Genomic DNA, 15775 nt, shown 5'->3' on the forward strand with positions numbered 1-15775 from the left:
TGTAAATCCCGGAGCCCAGGGACCGCTGGCTGCCCTCCCCCACTCACCACCCCGACTCTGCTCCAAACTGTGGCCATAAAACTGCTTCTAGGGATCACTGATCTTTTGTGGTAACTGGTATTCAGGATTGAGAAAGTTCACTGTGACCGCATAGGACTTTATAAAGCAAGAATGTGGTCAAAGTAGAAGGACAGTTCCCTTAGTAACTGAGCTCAGTTGCATAGACTGATGAACCTATATAGATACTTATGTGTAAATGTCCTCTAACTTGTGATCAATTCTATGACCTGTTTGCTGGGGAGATCCCTTCATTTTTCTATCCAGAAATCCCTGTGGTCTTTCAAGCATGGTGCTGGGTGCCTGGGTATTGCTGCAGATACAAAATTCACTGAGGCCCTGTCTGAGATTACTTCCTCTTTTCCAGGGACCTTGGTGTAAGAGATAGAAAAACCAGCAACTCTAAGTACTATGCTAGAAGGAAGCCCAGGGTGGGTGGGGAGGCTAAAGGAGAGGACATCTAAGTCCAACCAGGGTATCAGAGAGGACTCCCTGGCAGAAGTGCTATTTACTTGAGTTCTGAAGGATTGGCAGGAATTAGAAGAAGGGAAGGGCCTTCTAAGGAAGAAAGGCCAACAGAATACATGGTCACAAAACAGCGCAGTGCATTCAGGGAAGTACAGGCACAGGAAGTGTGTGCTGAGTGTCTGGGAAAGAAGCCGGGAAGAGTGCAGGAGGCAGACACAAGAATCTGGGAGCTAAGCCAAGGAGCTTGCACTTTACCCTGAGAGATAAGGGTTCCAGTGAGCAGAGAAGTGAGGTGAGCATGGACATGTTTCAGAACGATCCCTCTGGCTGGGAGAACAGACAGACTGGAGACAGCCTGGAGGCTGGGGCTCAGCTAAGAGGCTAATGCAATAATCTAGGTAAGATGTGAGGAGGGGACAGAGTCAAAATCTTTTGCAGAGGTCAATCTGAGGATTGATTAGGTGCCTAATTAGAGGTAGAGATGAAGGAGGGGACAGAGTTCTGGATGACACCCAAGTTCTGGCTTGTGCCCCTGGCCCAGAGAGGGTCTGGCATGTCCATTGTCTCACAGTGGCTATGCCAGGGCATGGGCTCAGTTCCTATATGAGTCCCTACCCCGCTCTTACTCTACTCTGCCTGATGGGGTGACCTTCTATGAGTCCCCTTAGCATGGTCCCCCTTCCTTATGCTGATTGTCACTTTTTTTTTTTTTAAATAGAGGCAGTCTTGCTCTGTCACCCAGCTGGAGCACAGTGGCGTGATCACAGCTCACTGCAGCCTCGACTTCCTGGGCTCAATCTATGCGCCTGCCTTAGCCTCCTGAATAGCTGGGACTAAAGGCATGTACCACCATACCTGGCTAATTTTTGTATTTTTTGTAGAGGCAGGGTCTTGCCATGTTGCCCAGGCTGGTCCTGAGCTCCTGGGCTCAAGTGGTCCACCCACCTCAGCCTCTCAGAAGTGTTGGGATTACAGGCATGAGCCACTGCATCTGGCCATGATTGTCACAGTTTTTTTTTTTTTTTTTTGGTGGCGGGGAGACAGGATCTCACTCTGTTGCCCAGCTGGAGTGCAGTGGTGCGATCTCAGCTCACTGCAGACTTGACCTCCCAGGCTCAGGTGATCCTCCCACCTCAGCCTCCCAAGTTGCTGGGACTACAGGAACACGCCACCATGGCCGGCTAAATTTTGTATTTTTCGTAGAAATGGGTTTTTGCCATTTTGCACAGGCTCGTCTGGAACTCCTAGGCTCAAGCAATCTGCCCACCTCAGCCTCCCAAAGTGTTGGGACTATCAGCATAAGCCACTGCTCCTGGCTGTCACAGTATTTTTTAGTACCTCCAACAGAAATCTTCCAGAGTTTTACTGAGGCGTCACGGGTAAAAATTGGGGTCACCGAGGATGGTGAGGCCTGGGCAGGCCTTTGGACCTCAGGGTGGTAATAGCAGGAAATGGTCTTCCTTGATTGCACCTGTGTGGCCTTCCTGGTGCTGCTATAGACAATTGACTTGTTGTTTTCTTGTGTCTTTGCTGGCTCCAGGAGACCAGCTTCAAAATGGGCTCCTTTGTCTTTTCGCGAATGGGTCTGGTAGGAGGAGTGGCTGGAGCCCAGCAGGCACCAATGACCGCAGCAGGTTCGTGATGTTTGGCTTGCCTTTATGGCAGCTCACTGTGGTGGGGAGAGTTAGCTAGGCTTGGAGTTAGCCAGACTGGGTTATCATATACCATGATACACCTGAACCTCAGCTTTTCAGCTTCAGTGCAAATAATAATATCTACCTGGCAGAGTTGTAAGTGTTAGAGAGAAGAAGCATTAAGTGCCAAATATGGAATAGGTGCTCTGTAATAGTAGCTGTTATTGTTATTCCCCTTCTCAGAATAGAGGAAAAAGGAAAGAGAACTTTTGTTACAGTGTTTTGGGCCCCATAGACTAGGAAAACAAACCCCGTGAGTACAGTTCTGTTCATAAATTGCCCAGCAGAGAGCTGAGTTGGTTGCTAGATAGAACTGCTGGCGAGGGCTGGTAAGGCTCTGGGCCTAACCTGGACATTTTCCATGACCTGGAAACGGTCTGGGTTCTCCCTGGATGCATGTGAGGTGAGGATGCTGCTAGTCCCCACCATAGCCAGGTATCCTTAGAGTTGTGAGGACTTGAGCTTTCTGATTCTTCCACCCATGGGTCCCTTGGCCTAGGCCCACCTGGGCAACTTCAGGAAGTGATGAGTAGCTGAAACTCAGAAGGATTACCTCATGATTGGGTAGATGTTTCCTGGAGCCAGAATGTGGGTATGCATGCCTCCTGGCTGGAACATTCTGTCAACTGGAGGGGATCATGCAATTAAGATCTAGCTGGTAGCTTAGAGGAGGCCTCTTGGTTCTGTGTTGTTTCCCACCATATAAAATCCACATTTTTCTTCCTGATTTTCATTCTCCATGATGGACTTTCACTTTCCTCTCCTGCTTATATTCTGTTACTCCTCGCCAATCTCAGGGTCCTTACTGCCCAAGGAACACAGCCAGCATGTTGTCTCCACACCCTTACCCATAACCTGTTCTCCATGCACACCTTCCAGCTTGAAGGGGCAGGTAATGGAAGAGGATTCACTGTCTTGCCTGCCTTTGGAATGTGAACAACCTCTCTTCAACTGGTATTTGATCAGCTCCTCCTATGTTCAGCCATTGTGCAATGGATAGTCAGGCTCTGTCCCTGCTCACCACATGCCCCTAGCCTGGTTGCAGGGAGCAGACAAGTAGACAATTTTTTTTTTTTCTTTTCGAAATAGGGTCTTGCTCTGTCCCCCAGGCTGGAGTGCAGTGGCACAATCTCGTCTCCCTGCATCCTCCACCTCCTGGGTTCAAGTGATTCTCCTGCCTTAGCCTCCTGAGTAGCTGGGAGGACAGGCTCCCGCCACCACGCCCAGCTAATTTTTGTATTTTTACTAGAGACAGGGTTTCACCATGTTGGCCAGGCTGGTCATGAACTGTTGACCTCAGGTGATCCCTGCCAACCCCACCTTGGTCTCCCAAAGTGCTGGGATTATAGGCATGAGCCACCATGGCCAGCCCGAATGGACAAATTAATATGAGATAAGCAGTATTGGTAAAAACAGGAGACAGAGCAAGATGACCAAATAGAAACCTTCACTGATCATCCTCCCTGTAAGAACACCAAATTGAACAGCTATCCACGCACAAAAAAGCACCTTTATGAGAACCAAAAATCAGGTGAGCGGTCACAGTACCTGGTTTTATTCATTATTTTATTTTATTTTATTATTATTTTTTTGAGACCGAGTCTCGCGCTATTGCCCTGGCTGCAGTGCAGTGGCATGATCTCGGTTCCCTGCAAACTCCGCCTCCTGGGTTCATGCCATTCTCCTGCCTCAGCCTCCTGAGCAGCTGGGTCTACAGGCGCCTGCCACCATGCCCGGCTAATTTTTTTGTATTTTTAGTAGAGATGGGGTTTCACTGTGTTAGCCAAGATGGTCTTGATCTTCTGACCTCATGATCCGCCCGCCTTGGCCTCCCAAAGTGCTGGGATTACAGGCATGAGCCACCGTGCCCAGCCCACAGTACCTGGTTTTAATTTCATATCACAGAAAGAGGCACTGAAGAGGGTAGGAAAGACAGTCTTGAATCATCTACACCACCCTTTTCCCATCCTCTGGCAGCAGCCGTGTTGCATGGAGAAAGAACCTGTGCACTTGGGAGAGGGAGAGTGCAGCAATTGTGGGACTTTGCATTGAAAGTCAGTGCTACCATGTCACAGCAGAAAGCAATACCAGGCAGAACCCAGCTGGCACCCATGGAAGGAGCATTTAGACTAGCCCTAGACAGAGGAGAATCACTCATCCCAGTGGTCAGAACCTGAGTTCCAGCAAGCCTTACCACTACAGACTAAAGTGCTCTGGGTTTCTAAGTAAACTCGAAAGGAAGTTTAGGCCGCAAGGACTGCAATTCCTGGACAAGTCCTGGTCCTGTGCTGTGCTTGGAGCCAGTGGACTTGGAGGGTACACCTAGTAAGACATCAGCTGGGGTGGCCAAGGAAGTGCTTGTACCACACCTCCCCTACCCCCAGGCAGCACAGCTTGCAACTCCGGGAGAGAATCCTTCCCTCCACTTGAGGAGAAAAGAGGGAAGAGTGAAGAGGACTTTGTCTTGCAATTTGGATACCAGCTCAGCCACAGTCAGATGGGGCACAAGGCAGAGTCTTAAGGACTCCATTCCAGGCCCTAGATCTCTGACAACATTTCTAGACACTCCCTGGGCCAGAAGGGAATCCACTGCCTCGAAGGGAAGGACCCAATCCTGGCAGGATTCATCACCTGCTGACTAAAGAGGCACTGGGCTCTGAATAGTCAGCAGTGATATCCAGTGTATCACTCAGAGACATGCACTCAGAGACATGCTGGCTTCAGGCATGACCCAGCACATTCCCAGCTGTGGTGGTTATGGGAAGAGGCTCCTTCTGCTTGAGAAAAGGAAAGGTAATGATAAAGGGGACTTTGTCTTGCAGCTTAGGTACTAGCTTGGCCACAGTGGGGTAGAGAACCAAGTGGGCTCTTTGGGTTTCAATTTCAGGCCTTAGCTCTTGGACAGCATTTCTGGACCTACCCTGGGCCAAAGGGGAGCCCATTGCCCTGAAGGGAGAGTCATAGGCCTGACAGCCTTACCACAAGCTGACTGAAGAGCCCCGAGGCCTTGAATGTACACTGGAAGTAGTCAGGGAGTACTTGCCATAGGCCTGGGGCAGTGGTGGCCATGGCTCGGGAGAGATGCCTCTGCTTATGGAAAGGGGATGGAAGAATGGGAAGGACTTTGTCTTGTGGCTTAGATACCGGCTGGGCCACATTAGAATAGAGCACCAGGTAGATTCCCAAGGTTTCCAACTCTAAGCCCTGACTCCTAGATGGCATCTCTGGACCACCCAAGGCAGTGGGGAAGCTCACCACCCTGAGGGAAGGACACAAGCCTGGCTGGCTTTGCCACCTGCCTATTGTAGAGCCCTAGGGCCTTCAGCAGACATAACTAGTAGCCAGGCAGCTGTTATAAGCCTTGGGCAAGACCCAGTGCCATGCTGGCTTCAGGTCTGACCCAGCACAATCCCAGTGGTGGTGGCCACAGGGGTGCTTGTGTTACCCCTCCCCCAGTCACAGGGAGCTCAGTACAGAGAGAGACATCATTTGTTTGGAAGCAAGTAAGGGAAGAGAACAAGAGTCTCTGCCTCATAAACCAGATAATTTTTATAAATCTTCAAGGCAGTACCTTTACAAGCCTGCAAGAACCACAGCATTACTGGGCTTGGGGTGTCCTCTAATGCAGATATGGCTACAGTGACCAAAAACTTAGGTTACAACATTTACTCTTCAGATATCTGGAAAGCCTTCCCAAAAAGATGGGTACAAACAAACCAAGACTGTGAAGACTAGAATAAATACCTAACTCTTCATTGCCCAGACATCAATAAACATCCACAAGCACCAAAACCATCTAGGAAAACATGACTTCACCAAATGAACTAAATAAGACACCAGGGACCTATCCTGGAGAGACAGAGATATGTTACCTTTCAGACAGAGAATTCAAAATAGCTGTTTTGAGGAAACTCAACAAAAATCAAGATAACACAGAGAAGGAATTCAGAATTATATCAGATAAATTAAATAGATTGAAATAATTAAAAAGAATAAAATTCTGGAAGTGAAAAATGCAGTTGATGTACTGAAGAATGTGTCAGAGTCTCTTAGCAGCAAAATTGATCAAGCAGAAGAAAGAATTAGTGAGCTTAAAGACAGACTATTTGAAAATACACAGTCAGAGAAGACAAAAGAAAAAAAAAGAACAAAGCATTCCTATAAGATCTAGAAAATAGCCTCAAAAAGGCAAATTTAAGAGTTATTGACCCTAATGAGGAGGTAGAGAGATAGAGGTAGAAAGCTTATCCAAAGGGATAATAACAGAGAACTTCCCAAAGCTAGAGAAAGATATCAATATTCAAGTACAGGAAGGTTATAGAACACAAAGCAGGTTAAACCCAAATAATAATTAAACTCCCATAAATTAAAATAAAGACATTTAATAATCAAACTCCCAAAAGTCAAGAGTAAAGAAAGGATCCTAAAAGCAAGAGAAAAGAAACAAATAACATACAATGAAACTCCAATATGTCTGGCAGTGGACTTTGTAGTGGAATCTTACAGGCCAGGAGAGGGCCAGGAGAGGGTGGCATGACAAGTGCTGAGGAAGAAACCTTTATTCTAGAATAGTATATCCAGCAAAAATATCCTTCAAACATGAAGGAGAAATAAAGACTTTCCCAAACAAAGAAAATCTGAGGATGTCATCAATACCAGACCTGTCCTACAAGAAATGCTAAAGGGAATTCTTCAATCTAAAGGAGAAGGACATTAATGAGCAATAAGAAACCATCTGAAGATGCAGAACTTGTAATATTAAGTACACAGCAAAACACAGAATATCATAACACTGTAATTGTGTGTAAACTACTTGTATCTTGAGTAGAAAGATTAAATGATGAACTGATCAAAAATAACGACAACATTTCAAGACAGTACAATAAGATATAAATAGTAGTGAGGAGAGAAAGTTAAAGTGTAGAGTTTTTACTAGTTTTCTCTTTGCTTGTTAGCTTGTTTATGCAATCAGCATTAAGTTGTCATCAGTTTAAAATAATGGATTATATGATAGTATTTGCAAGCCTCATGGTAACCTCACATCAAAAAACCTACAGCAGAGACACAAAAAAATAAAAAGCAAGAAATTAAAACTTACCACCAGAAAAAAATTACCTTCACTAAAAGGAAGACAGGAAGGAAGGAAAGAAGGAAAAGAAGACCACAAAACAACCAGAAATGAAAAAGCAAAGTGGCAGCAGTAAGTCCTTACTTATCAGTAATAACATTGAATGTAAATGGACTAAATTCTCCAATTAAAAGAGGTAGATTGGCTGAATGGATTAAAAAACAAAAAACAGTTAAGAGGTTCCAATATGGCTGAATAGGAACAGCTCCAGTCTGCAGCTCCCAGCATGAGCGATGCAGAAGACAGGGGATTTCTGCATTTCCAACTAAGGTACCAGGTTCATCTCACTGGGGCTTGTCAGACAGTGGGTGCAACCCATGGAGCAGGGTGGGGCATTGCCTCACCCGGGAAGCACAAGGGGTCAGGGAATTCCCTTTCCTGGCAAAGGGAAGCCGTGACAGATGGTACCTGGAAAATCCAGACACTCCCACCCTAATACTGCGCTTTTCCAATGGCCTTAGCAAACAGCACACCAGGAGATTATATTCCACGCCTGGCTTGGAGGGTCCCATACCCGCAGAGCCTCACTCACTGCTAGCACAGCAGTCTGAGATTGAACTGCAAGGCAGCAGTGAGGCTTGGGGAGGGGCGTCTGCCATTGCTGAGGCTTGAGTAGGTAAACAAAGTGGCCGGGAAGCTGGAACTGGGTGGAGCCCAGCACAGCTCAAGGAGGCCTTGCCTGCCTTTGTAGACTCCACCTCTGGGGGCAGGGCATAGCTGAACAAAAGGCAGCAGAAACTTCTGCAGACTTAAACGTCCCTGTCTGACAGCTTTGAAGAGAGTAGTGGTTCTCCCAGCACAGAGTTTGAGATCTGAGAACAGACAGACTGCTTCCTCAAGTGGGTCCCTGGCCCCATGTAGCCTAACTGGGAGAAACCTCCCAGTAGGGGCCAACTGACACCTCATACAGCAGGGTGCACCTCTGAGAGGAAGCTTCCAGAGGAAGGATCAGGCAGCAACATCTACCGTTCTGCAATATTTGCTGTTCTGCAGCCTCTGCTGGTGATACCCAGGCAAACAGGGTCTGGAGTGGACCTCCAGCAAACTCCAACAGACCTGCAGCTGAGGGTCTTGACTATTAGAAGGAAAACTAACAAACAGAAAGGACATCCACACCAGAACCCCATCTGTATGTCACCATCATCAAAGACCAAAGGTAGATAAAACCACAAAGATGGGGAGAAACCAGAGCAGAAAAGCTGAAAATTCTAAAATTCAGAGTGCCTCTTCTCCTCCAAAGGAACACAGTGCCTTGCCAGCAATGGAACAAAGCTGGACAGAAAATGACTTTGACTAGTTGAGAGAAGAAGGCCTCGGACAATCGGTAATAACAAACTTCTCTGAGCTAAAGGAGGATGTTCGAACCCATCGCAAAACTAAAAACTTTGAAAAAAGATTAGACGAATGGCTAACTAAAATAAACAGTGTAGAGAAGTCCTTAAATGACGTTATGGAGCTGAAAACCATGGCATGAGAACTATGTGACACATGCACAAGCTTCAGTAGCTGATTTGATCAAGTGGAAGAAAGGGTATCAGTGATTGAAGATCAAATGAATGAAATGAAGCAAGAAGAGAAGTTTAGACAAAAAAAGAGTAAAAAGAAATGAACAAAGCCTCCAAGAAATATGGGACTATGTGAAAAGACCAAATCTGTGGCTGAAAGTGATGGGGAGAATGGAACCAAGTTGGAAAACACTCTTCAGGATATTATCCAGGAGAACTTCCCTAACCTAGCAAGGCAGGCCAACATTCAAATTCAGGAAATACAGAGAACGCCACAAAGATACTCCTCAAGAAGAGCAACCCCAAGACACATAACTGTCAGATTCACTAAAGTTGAAATGAAGGAAAAAATGTTAAGCGCAGCCAGAGAGAAAGGTCAGATTACCCACAAAGGGAAGCCCATCAGACTAACAGCGGATCTCTCGGCAGAAACTCTACAAGCCAGAAGAGAGTGGGGGCCAATATTCAACATTCTTAAAGAAAAGAATTTTCAACCCAGAATCTCATATCCAGCCAAACTAAGCTTCATAAGTGAAGGAGAAATAAAATCCTTTACAGACAAACAAATGCTGAGAGATTTTGTAACCACCAGGCCTGCCTTACAAGAGCTCCTGAAGAAAGCACTAAACATGGAAAGGAACAACCAGTACCAGCCACTGCATAAACATGCCAAATTGTAAAGACCATCAATGCTAGGAAGAAACTGCATCAACTAATGAGCAAAATAACCAGCTGACATCATAATGATGGGATCAAGTTCACACATAACAATATTAACCTTAAATGTAAATGGGCTAAATGCTCCAATTAAAAGACACAGACTGGCAAATTGGATAAAGAGTCAAGACCCATTGGTGTGCTGTATTCAGGACACCCATCTCACGGGCAGAGACACACATAGGCTCAAAATAAAAGGGATGGAGGAAGATCTACCAAGCAAATGGAAAACAAAAAAAAGTAGGGGTTGCAATCCCAGTCTCTGATAAAACAGGCTTTAAACCAACAAAGATCAGAAGAGACAAAGAAGGCCATTACATAATGGTCAAGGGATCAATTCAACAAGGAGAGTTAACTATCCTAAATATATATGTGCCCAATATAGGAGCACCCAGATTCATAAAGCAAGTCCTTAGAGACCTACAAAGAGACTTAGACTCCCACACAATAATAATGGGAGACGTTAACACCCCACTGTCAGCTTTAGACAGATCAACAAGACAGTAAGTTAACAAGGACATCCAGGAATTGAACTCAGCTCTGCACCAAGTGGACCTAATAGACATCTACAGAACTCTTCACCCCAAATCAACAGAATATACATTATTCTCAGCACCACATCACACTTATTCCAAAATTCACCATATAGTTGGAAGTAAAGCACTCCTCAGCAAATGTAAAAGAACAGAAATTATAACAAACTGTCTCTCAGACCACAGTGCAATCAAACTAGAACTCAGGATTAGGAAACTCACTCAAAACCGCTCAACTACATGGAAACTGAACAACCTGCTCCTGAATGACTACTGGGTACATAATAAAATGAAGGCAGAAATAAAGATGTTCTTTGAAACCAATGAGAACAAAGATACAACATATCAGAATCTCTGGGACACATTTAAAGCAGTGTGTAGAGGGAAATTTATGGCACTAAATGCCCACAAGTGAAAGCAGGAAAGATCTAAAATCAATGCCCTAACATCACAATTAAAAGAACTAGAGAAGCAAGAGCAAACACATTCAAAAGCTAGCAGAAGGCAAGAAATAACTAAGATCAGAGCAGAACTGAAGGAGATAGAGACACAAAAAACCCTTCAAAAAATCAATGAATCCAGGAGCTGGTTTTTTTATTTGTTTTGTTTTGTTTTGTTTTTGAGACGGAGTCTCGCTCTGTAGCCCAGGCTGGAGTGCAGTGGCCGGATCTCAGCTCACTGCAAGCTCCGCCTCCTGAATTCACGCCATTCTCCTGCCTCAGCCTCCTGAGTAGCTGGGACTACAGGCGCCCGCCACCTCGCCCGGCTAGTTTTTTGTATTTTTTAGTAGAGACAGGGTTTCACCATGTTAGCCAGGATGGTCTCGATCTCCTGACCTCGTGATCCACCCGTCTCAGCCTCCCAAAGTGCTGGGATTACAGGCTTGAGCCACCGCGCCCAGCATGAGCTAGTTTTTTGAAAAGATCAACCAAATTGATAGGCCACTAGCAAGACTAATAAGAAAAGAGAGAAGAATCAAATAGATGCAATAAAAAATGATAAAGGGGATATCACCATCAATCCCGCAGAAATACAAACTACCATCAGAGAATACTAGAAACACCTCTATGCAAATGAACTAGAAAATCTAGAAGAAATGGATAAATTCCTGGACACATCCACCCTCCCAAGACTAAACCAGGAAGAATTTGAATCCCTGAATAGACCAATAACAGGCTCTGAAATTGAGGCAATAATTAATAGCCTACCAACCAAAAAAAGTCCAGGACCAGACAGATTCACAGCCGTATTCTACCAGAGGGGCAAAGAGGAGCTGATACCATTCCTTCTGAAACTATTCCAATCAATAGAAAAACAGGGAGTCTTCCCTAATTCATTTTATGAGTCCAGCATCATCCTGATACCAAAGCCTGGTAGAGACATGACAAAAAAGAGAATTTTAGACCAATATTCCTGATGAACATCAATGCAAAACTCTTCAATAAAATACTGGCAAACCAAATCCAGCAGCACATCAAAAAGCTTATCCACCACAATCAAGGTGGCTTCATCCCTGGGGTGTAAGGCTGGTTCAACATATGCAAATCAATAAACGTAATCCATCATATAAACAGAACCAAAGACAAAAACCACATGACTATCTCAATAGATGCAAAAAAGGCCTTCGAAAAAATTCAACAGCCCTTCATGCTAAAAACTCTCAATAAAACAAGTATTGATGGGATGTATCTCAAAATAATAAGAGTTATTTATGACAAACCCACAGCCAATATCATACTGAATGGGCAAAACCTGGAAGCATTCCCTTTGAAAACTGGCACAAGACAGGGATGCCCTCTCTCACCACTCCTATTCAACATAATGTTGGAAGTTCTGGCCAGGGCAATCAGGCAAGAAAAAGAAATAAAGGGTATTCAATTAGGAAAAGAGGAAGTCAAATTGTCCCTGTTTGCAGACGACATGATTGTATATTTAGGAAACCCCATCGTCTCTGCCCCAAATCTCCTTAAGGCAACAAGCAACTTCAGCAAAGTCTCAGGACACAAAATCAATGTGTAAAAATCACAAGCATTCCTATACACCAATAACAGACAAAGAGAGAGCCAAATCATTAGTGAACTCCCATTCACAATTGCTTCAAAGAGAATAAAATACTTAGGAATCCAACTTACAAGGGCTGTGAAGGACCTCTTCAAGGAGAACTACAAACCACTGCTCAATGAAATGAAAGAAGACACAAACAAGTGGAAGAACATTCCATGCTCATGGATAGGAAGAATCAATATTGTGAAAATGGCCATAATGCCTAAGGTAATTTATAGATTCAATGCCATCCCCATCAAGCTACCAATGATTTTCTTCACAGAGTTGGAAAAACTACTTTAAAGTTCATATAGAACCAAAAAAGAGCCTGCATTGCCAAGACAATCCTAAGCCAAAAGAACAAAGCTGGAGGCATCACGCTACCTGACCTCAAACTATACTACAAGGCTACAGTAATCAAAACAGCATGGTACTGGTACCAAAACAGAGATTTAGACCAATGGAACAGAATAGAGCCCTTGGAAATAATACCACACATCTACAACCATCTGATCTTTGACAAACCTGACAAAAACAAGAAATGGGGAAAGGATTCCATATTTAATAAATGGTGCTGGGAAATCTGGCTAGCCATATGTAGAAAGCTGAAACTGGATCCCTTCCTTACACCTTATACAAAAATTAATTCAAGATGGATTAAAGACTTAAATGTTAGACCTAAAACCATAAAAACCCTAGAAGAAAACCTAGGCAATACCATTCCGGCCATTGACATGGGCAAGGACTTCATGACTAAAACACCAAAAGCAGTGACAACAAAAGCCAAAATTGACAAATGGGATCTAATTAAACTAAAGAGCTTCTGCACAGCAAAAGAAACTACCATCAGAGTGAACAGGCAACCTACAGAATGGGAGAAAATTTTTACAATCTACCCATCTGACAAAGGGCTAATATCCAGAATCTACAAAGAACTTAAACAAATTTACAAGAAAAAATCAACCCTATCAAAAAGTGGGCAAAGGATATGAACAGACACTTCTCAAAAGAAGACATTTATGCAGCTAACAGACACATGAAAAAATGCTCATCATCACTGGCCATCAGAGAAATGCAAATCAAAACCACAGTGAGATACCATCTCACACCAGTTAGAATGGCAATCATTAGAAAGTCAGGAAACAACAGGTGCTGGAGAAGATGTGGAGAAATAGGAATGCTTTTACACTGTTAGTTGGACTGTAAACTAGTTCAACCATTGTGGACGACAGTGTGGCGACTCCTCAAGGATCTAAAACTAGAAATACCATCTAAGCCAGCCATCCCATTACTGGGCATATACCCAAAGGATTATAAATCATGCTACTATAAAGACACATGCACACATATGTTTATTGCAGCACTATTCACAATAGCAAAGACTTGGAAGCAACCCAAATGTCCATCAGTGATAGACTGGATAAAGAAAATGTGGCACATATACACTGTGGAATACTATGCAGCCATAAAAAAAAGGATGAGTTCATGTCTTTTGTAGGGACATGAATGAAGCTAGAAACCATCATTCTGAGCAAACTATCGCAAGGACAGAAAGCCAAACACCGCTTGTCCTCTCTTATAGGTGGGAATTGAACAATGAGAACACTTGGACACAGGGTGGGGAACATCACACACTGGGGCCTGTTGGGTAGGGAGAGCGGGGAGGGATAGCATTAGGAGATATACCTAATGTAAATGACGAGTTAATGGGTGCAGCACACCAACATGGCACATGTATACATATGTAACAAACGTGCACGTTGTGCACATGTACCCTAGAACTTAAAGTATAATAATAAACAAAAACCATACCCAGTGATATGTTGCCTACAAGAAATGCATTGCACCTACAAAGGCACACACAGACTAAAAATAAAGAGATGTAAAAAGATGTTCCAGATCAATAGAAACCAAAAAAGAGCAGGACTGGCTATATTTATATCATACAAAATAGATTTCAGGATAAAAACTTTAGAGAGACAAAGCTATTATATAATGATAAAAGGGTCAGTTCAGCAAGAAGATATAACAATTGTAAATATATACACATCCAACACTGGAGGGCCCTGCTTGCAGCATTGGACAGACCATCCAGCCAGAAAATTAACAAAGAAACATTGGACTTAATATGTATTTTAGACCAAATGGACCTAATAGATACTTACAGAATGTTTCATCTAATAGTTGCAGAATACACATTCTGCTCAGCACATGGATCATTCTCAAGGATGGACCATGTTAGACCACAATACAAGTCTTTAAAAACTTTTTTGGCTGGGCGCGGTGGCTCACATCTCTAATCCCAGCACTTTGGGAGGCTGAAGCAGGTGGATCATGAGGGCAGGAGATTGAGACCATCCTAGTTAACACAGTGAAACCCCATCTCTACTAAAAATACAAACAAATTAGCCGGGCATGGTGATGGGTGCTTGTAGCCCCAGCTACTTGGGAGGCTGAGGCAGGAGAATGGAGCGAACCCGGGAGGCCGAGCTTGCAGTGAGCCGAGATTGCGCCACTGCACTCCAGCCTGGGTGACAGAGCGAGACTCCGTCTAAAAAAAAATTTTCTAATTGAAATCATATCAAGTATCTTCTCTGACCACAATGGAATAAAACTAAAAAACAGTAACAGAGGAATTTTGGAAACTATACAAACACATGGGAATTAAATAATATGCTTCGAATGACCAGTGGGCTATTGAAGAAATTAAGAAGGAAATTGAAAAATTTCTTGAAACAAATGATAATGGGAATACAACGTACCAAAACCTATGGGATATATTGAAAGCAGTCTTAAGAGGGAAGCTTGGTTTGCAAAAGCAAACCAAACCCAAAATTAGTAGAAGAAAAGAAATAATAAAGATCAGAAGAGAAATAAATAAAAGTGAAATGAAGAAAGCAATACAAAAGATCAATGAAACAAAAAGTTGGTTTTTTGAAAAGATAAAATCAACAAACTTTCAACCAGACCTAGTTAGAGGAAAAAAGACCCAAATAAATAAAATCAGAGACAAAAAAGGAGACATTACAACTGATACTACAGAAACTCAAAGGATCATTAGTGGCTACTGTGAGCAGCTACATGATTTCCAATAGGCTGGAAAACCTAGAGGAAATGGAAACATTCCTAGACATGTACAACCTACCAGGATTGAACCATGAAGAAATCCAAAACCTGCACACACCAATAACAAGTAAGAAGATCAAAGCTGTAATAAGAAGTTTCCTGGCAAAGAAAAGCCTGAGACCCTGTGGCTTTACTGCTAAATTCTATCAAATATTTAGATAAGAATTAATACCAGGCCAGGTGGTGTGGCTCATGCCTATAATCCCAGCACTTTGGGAGGTTGAGGTGGGGAGAGCACTTGAGCTCAGGAGTTCAAGACCAACCTGGGCAACATGGAGAAGCCCCATCTCTACTGAAAATACAAAAATTAGCTGGGTGTGGTGGTGCATGCCTATAGTCCCAGTTAGTTGGGAGGCTGAGATAGGAGGATCACCTGAACCCTGGAGGCAGAGGCCACATGAACCATGATCACCCCATTTCACTCCAGCCTAGGTGACAGAGCAAGACCCTGTCTCAAACGACAACAACAACAACAACAAAGAACTAATACCAATCCTACTCAAA

At 43.8% G+C, this 15775-nt stretch overlaps 1 protein-coding gene across 6 annotated transcripts in view; it reads left to right on the forward strand.

Annotated features, from left to right (window-relative positions):
- The window catches only part of DAPK2 (death associated protein kinase 2), a 142015-nt gene that overhangs the window by 75538 nt on the left and 50702 nt on the right, over window positions 1-15775 (forward strand). The gene's annotated exons all lie outside the window — the stretch shown is intronic.

Source organism: Papio anubis, chromosome 7 (genome assembly GCF_008728515.1).
Source record: "Papio anubis isolate 15944 chromosome 7, Panubis1.0, whole genome shotgun sequence".
Lineage (NCBI taxonomy): Eukaryota > Metazoa > Chordata > Mammalia > Primates > Cercopithecidae > Papio > Papio anubis.